General features: G+C 45.5%; 1 long non-coding RNA gene across 3 annotated transcripts; it reads left to right on the top strand.

The window, feature by feature from the left end:
- The first annotated feature begins 238 nt into the window (after window positions 1-238).
- LOC107305400 lies at window positions 239-2,888 on the top strand. 3 transcript variants are annotated; one of them, XR_001551547.2, is made up of 3 exons: window positions 239-637; window positions 1,803-1,876; window positions 2,604-2,888. It is a non-coding gene; the product is annotated as an uncharacterized LOC107305400 (long non-coding RNA). The 3 variants fall into 3 exon arrangements; XR_001551548.2 differs by having other exon boundaries at window positions 2,590-2,888; XR_001551546.2 differs by having other exon boundaries at window positions 2,306-2,888.
- The last annotated feature ends 3,444 nt before the right edge of the window (window positions 2,889-6,332 follow it).

Here is a 6,332-nt window from a genome sequence, read left to right as displayed (position 1 = left end):
TGGATTTCATGGAGGGATTGCCTCGTTCCGCTCGGTTTGACTGCATTTTGTTAGTGGTGGACAAATCTCACTCTATAGTGCATCAACTGTGTCCTCACTTCTACATCCTCACATCCAACGGACCATCTTAATCTATCCGCGAATCAACGGTTGAGATCGCTCTCCCGCAAGTCATGCCTCCACCCCTCCAACGCGTCGCCCCTGCACCTCCACCGCACCGCCCGCGATAGATCCGGCACTGCACATGCACCCCGCCGCCACCCCACCACACCGCCTGCTAGATCCACATCACGTCGCCTCCGGCCCTGCGCGTTCACCGCGTTGCCGCCCGCCCGATCCGCGCTGCCATGCCACTGCGCGCCACATCCACCGCCAACCCCCTGCCTCCACCGCGTCGCCGCCCCTCCACCCGAGCAACCACTAGCCACCACGGTCCCCGTCCGCCGCCAGATCCGCCGTGGCCACTCCAACACGCCCCAGATCCGTCGCCGGCGCTGTGCCTCCACCGCGCCGTCTCCCCTCCACCGACGTTGTCTTTGCTCTCGGCGCTGCCCGGAGCCGCCGCGGGGAGCGGACACTCCCCCGCCTCCGCTCCGGCCGCTGCCCTCCGCTCTGGCCACCGCGGGGAGTGGACGCGGTGAGGACCTAACCTCTGCCTCAATAGTTGGATGTTCATACTTCCATCTTGTTCTTGCATTGTCCATTTAAGTTCTTCTGAGAAGCAAATATAGCTGCTTGGGGATATGGTTCATATCTCTGATGTATTAGCTTACTGCGTTAGGATAGAGTTCAGATATCATATAATTTGGTGTGTGTGTGTGTTGCACTGTCACCCTGCAGAAGTTGTATACATGTGCATATCCGGTAGACTGAACCTAGCTGTATCTTTGCATGTATCATCTGTAACATGTATTGAGCGAGCTACTCAGTGCTAATTGGTTTGGTCTCACTCATAAATGCTGGCAACTTGTCATGGAACAATGAGGGCACTAAACCTTGCTCCAGCTGCCATGGAGTTTATTACCAAATCATACTAAGTTGCTGGACAGTTGAAATATTCAAGTTAGTTCATCCGGCCAGCTAATTCTTGCTTCGATCCATCTGCATTCTGTTGTTTGATTCCTCTCGCTGAGATAGTTGCTGATTAGACCCCATGCAATTTGTGTGCCTTTGCCTAAAAATTCTAAACCATTATTTATTTGGAATCCACAACACTAAGTTGTTGAATTGCCACGGTCAGTAGCACTCAATGTACTGAAATGCCTCGACAATTGTTGTGTCTGGAGAATCAGAAAATAGATGCTCTTAATTATGCTATATGTGTTCATTTTTGCTAGATTATGCATACACAAACCCTCTACTAATTTTCTAATCTGATCAGCACCTTATCTAACTTGATTTTATAATTCTTAGTAATTCCATAATATTTTCAGATGATCTGGCTTTCTGTTTGGTGGCTATGTTGATAGGGAAAAGTAAAAGGCAGAAATGACATATTTTATAGATAAATATGCTATATAAAGTACTGCATGAAAAGGAGCTATGGATGGAGAAAGAAAAAATAAAACAGTGCGAGGCTGTTCTATATTTCTTCATTTTTTCCTATATTTCACCAATTTATTTGAAAGGATGAATGATGAAGGAGTTGAGCCCAACTAGATTACTTTTGTGGCAGTATTGACAGCTTGTATCCACACTGGTTTTTGTGATTTTCGAATACGGTGTTTCAACGGAATGCAAGAATTATATGGAATTAAGCCCCGGGTTAATCATTACTCATGCATGGTGGATCTTCTCTGCAGTGCCGGTAGGCTTGAAAGAGATGTGCATGCAAACTGCCTACGGTTTCCCTAGAACTGTTGTTCAAGCACAAAGGGTGAGTTCTATGGTCAATATGCATCACTAGAAAAAAAAATAGCTTCCTTTTATTATTAGTGCTGTCTAAATAATGGATAGTTTCTATCATTTTATCACTTATTGAAGAAAATGGGTGCACCTTGATGAAACACATTCTAGATGGAAGTCCTATTGGCTCAAGAATCAATGGTGGTGACTACAATCCACCTTTTCAATAGCTTAGCAGTTCATTTTCCAATATGAATTTGTTTTAAATATCAGTTGAGTATACTTATTTTTTCTGTTATAGAACTCCATTGTGACAATTTATTTGCTTTTCCATATTCTAGAGATAGAAGGATATTGAATTATTCCTTAGCACTTGCTTCCTTGCTAATTTCTGTCTTAAATATAAATTTATTTGCTTTTCCATACTCCAGACAAATTTAAATTTTATACTGTATTGCAGTGAGATGTAGTTGGTTGTCGAGAGATGCATGGTAGGAATTCCAAAGATGCAGATTTGATCAGTTGCAGAACATTGCCTGTTCAATTACAAAGAAATTTGTTTGAAGTATTTTCAACTTCATTTTGGAACTAAATACATCTGCTCTGAATCACCTACTTTCCATTGTCCTAAAGACTCACATTTGATTACTTCACCTGCTTCGTGCCTTGTGATTTGTGTTGTTACCTAGCTTCATACATCTTTGTTATATTTTAGCTAGATTCATCTCACGAAATAGTTTGAAGTTATGGGTGTGCAGGAGCTTCCAGAGTGCAATGAGCAGCTTTTGTTTTGGATGAAGTACATGATGGCTTTCCAACATCCAAGTTAACCATGCAAATTTAGCTGAGCGGTCGTACAGGTCCCATGGATGCCCAATGGCAGCCTCTTCATTTTTATTTAACATCTGATTTTGTCACTCTTGACTCATGTATTGGTAGCTGTTACAATGGATCAGCCAGATATATTGATCTGTAATGAACACATATGTTTAATATCTTTAGATAGATTATACTTTTACATTTTGCGTCAATTATAACTGATACAAAACATGGTTTGATTTAAATATTGATTGCATTTTTATATAAAAGTAAATTTAACAAATAACACATTATCAAGCATATTCTGTCACCGTGGCGTTAGCACAGGCAAATTAAATTACTAGTTCTCCTGCTCACTTTATTCCTTTTGCGCATCCATTTACTGCTTTGAAGGTGGCTTAGTTATATCTCCAGAACATCTACATGTTGCATGGTTTGCCGCAAATGATTATCTCCGACCGCGATCGCGTGTTTACCAGTACAGTGTGGACTGAGTTGTTTCGCCTTGCACAAACCCAGCTCTGTCTCAGCTCCGCGTATGACCCTCAAACGGATGGGCAGACGGAACGTGTGAACCAGTGCCTAGAAGGATATCTGCGTTGCTTCGTACTCCCTTCGTGTTAAAATAAATCAATTTTTCACTTTTTACCTTTAATTTTTGACTTTTCGTTTTATTTAAATTTTTTTTCGATTAATATTTTTGTTTTTATTAGATGATAAATCATGAATAGTACTTTACGTGTGACTAATTTTTTTTCTAATTTTCTAAAATAATTTTAAATAAGACAGATGGTTAAACGTTGGACATGTAAACCGAAAGATTCGTTTTTTTAAGACAGAGGGAGTACATGCATGCCCTACCAAATGGACTCAGTGGCTGTCCTTGGCGGAATTAATTCTGGTACAACACGTCGCACCATTCTACGTTGGGAACTACTCCATTTCAGGTCCTGTATGGTCACAGTCCACGGGCATTTTGGGGTATTGGATTCTTCTGTCCGCGCTGTTCCAGATCTGGAGTCTTGGGTGCGCGAGCGAGGACTGGTTAGGGCACTCACAGTGCGATGAGGTGGCGAGTTGCCTGGGTGGTGCACGTAGGAGAGAGAGGGTGAAGGGCCCATAACTTTTCGCTCGGCTGAAGGAGGCGCACCCTCGAGAAGGTGTGAGGAGCTCGACCTCGAGCTCGGCGGAGACGCACTGGACGCCATCGTCACCCCAGCGCACGGTCTCGGCGAGCGCGGGAACCAGCCATCCCCAAAACGCCCTCCCGCCCAGCGCCCATAAAGTAGACCAGCGCCCCCTCCTTTCTTCTATCCAGTTGCGGCGGCGAGTAGGCGATTTGTTCGCCAGATCCGTTGGACGGCGGGATTTTGTGGGTGCATGCTTTTGATCTGTCAATCGGAGGATCGAGGCAGCAGCAAGGTTGATTTGTGAGTTTGCTATTTCATTTCTTTGCTTCAGTTTGGCAGATGTAGCATTTCTTGGCATAATGCCCTTCCGATTGAGATGTAGGGTTTCATGGAACCTAGAAGGGCTTCAGGTTTTGTGCGATTTGTGCAAGATCCGGAAGCACCACCCATGTTCTCACAAGCTTCAACGCAGTACCCTCCGATCCTAGCTCATCCGGCCTACCACCAACCGAATCATCATCAGTTTCCAGCGTTTTGCAGCCAGCCACCACCAGCCGGAGCGGCCACGACGGTGGCTCCTGAAGAGGCCGACACAAGCTCGAGGTCCCGGACACGCAAGCACGTGAGCGCAACTCGTGAAACAACCGATGATCAAAGGGGGAGGATGTACTTATACCCAGGAGGAGGACCTACGTACGGCTGGTGAGATGTGCAAAACCCTGCTCATATATTCATGCACTGTTTAGATAGCATATGTGGTGGATGTGTGTGGAAGTAAGTTGTGTTTGTCTTTTATGTGTGCAATATTCGGATACTATGAAATTTAATCACGTTTAGCTGCAATCAAATATGAGTTCTCCATGTACTAATTATGGGAATGCTTGTATAGTGAATTATCTGAAAATGTGTAAATGTAGCCATGCCCCACTGATTTCGTTACAGCATTTTAGGATATTTGCAGGAGGTCAAATTTTATTATGCCTGTACAGCAACATGCATAGCGATTGCGGGCTACTGGGCTGAAGACATGCGCTGCGGACCGCCTGGCCTTGATTGCGTAGCCCCACTCTGCTCCTTGGGTTGCCTGCACTGTGGGCCGAGTTGCCTATGTGTGGTTTGGGCCTAGGTGGCACTCGAGGGCACGCCTGCAGTATGAGTGCCCTTACTGAATTGCTGTGTCCACACCTCCAACGAGCTAATCAACGCATGAAACATCAGGCGGACAAGAAGCGCTGGGAACGGGAATTCCAGGAGGGCGACTGGGTGTATTTGAAAATACAGCCCTATGTGCAAACCTCCTTGGCGCGACGCTCTAACCATAAATTGGCATTTCGTTATTTTGGTCCATTTCAGGTGCTGCACAAGGTGGTCATGGCCACTTACAAGCTGGATTTACCGCCTGCATGCGCGATTCATCCAGTGGTGCATGTGTCTCAACTCAAGCGCGGCCTACCCCCGGTGATACCAGTGCAAGCTACCCTTCCTCCGACGTCTATTTTGCTGGCGCCGGAACGGGTGATTGATCGTCGTTTGTACAAGCGGGGTGGCACAACAATCACTCAGGTGCGGGTGCAATGGACAGGCCAGCACGAGGGCTTGGCGACTTGGGAAGATGAACAGGTGCTGCGTCAGCAATTTCCATCGGCACCGGCTTGGGGGCAAGTCGGTTCTCAAGAATGGGGGAACGTCATGACCGATGCTGTGCACCTGTCCGACGAAGGGGGAGAAGCAGACAACCTCAAGGCTGGGCCAATTCTCTCACGGCCCACGCGTGCAAGGAAGGCCAACCCAAAGTATACTGGCGACAACTGGATAGTCTGAAAGTAGTATTTGAAGGAGAACTGCGAGAGGAGGAAACAACTTTGTAATGAACAAACCAGAAAGACTCTAATCTTCCTCTATTCTCCTCCCAGCCCTAAACTCCTTTCTCTGATTCCCCCCTCGTTCTTCTACTTGCGATCGTTGATCGGGAACATAACACTATACCAGGGATATCCAGAGACTACACAAATACATATGATCAATACGGTACCGAATAGAAAGGACAATATATCTGTATGGTATCTGCTAGGAGTCTGGTACGTACTAGATTGCATGCCGAGTACTTCGGACCCGAGCCGTAACCGAATTGGCATAGATCTTAGTCTTGTTAGATTAGGACTCTATCATATCCGTAGCCTCTCCCCCACTATATAAAGGGGACAAGGTGCCCCTTGAGGGCAATAGAAATTCATCTACGCAATACCATTGCAAAATAGGAGTAAGGTATTATCTCACCACGCCGAGAGCCTGAATCTGGGTAAATCGTCTCCCTCTTCACCTTAACCATCGAATTATTGGATAAAACAGAATGGCTTTTTTGATCAAGTTGCAAATGCTTGGGTGGATATCAACTATCTGGATGATCATGCCAAATTAATTTCAGCTAAATTCAAAAGATTGAGAAAGGTCCTAAAACTTTGGAGCTCCTCCTTTTTCGGAATTTCAAAACTCGTTGAGAATTGTAACAAAGTAATCCTTTTTCTTGATAAATTGGAA

This window comes from Oryza brachyantha, chromosome 12 (assembly GCF_000231095.2).
Source record: "Oryza brachyantha chromosome 12, ObraRS2, whole genome shotgun sequence".
NCBI classification, from domain to species: domain Eukaryota; kingdom Viridiplantae; phylum Streptophyta; class Magnoliopsida; order Poales; family Poaceae; genus Oryza; species Oryza brachyantha.
Note: the sequence above shows the minus strand (reverse complement) of the source record. Positions and strands in the feature narration are given on the sequence as shown.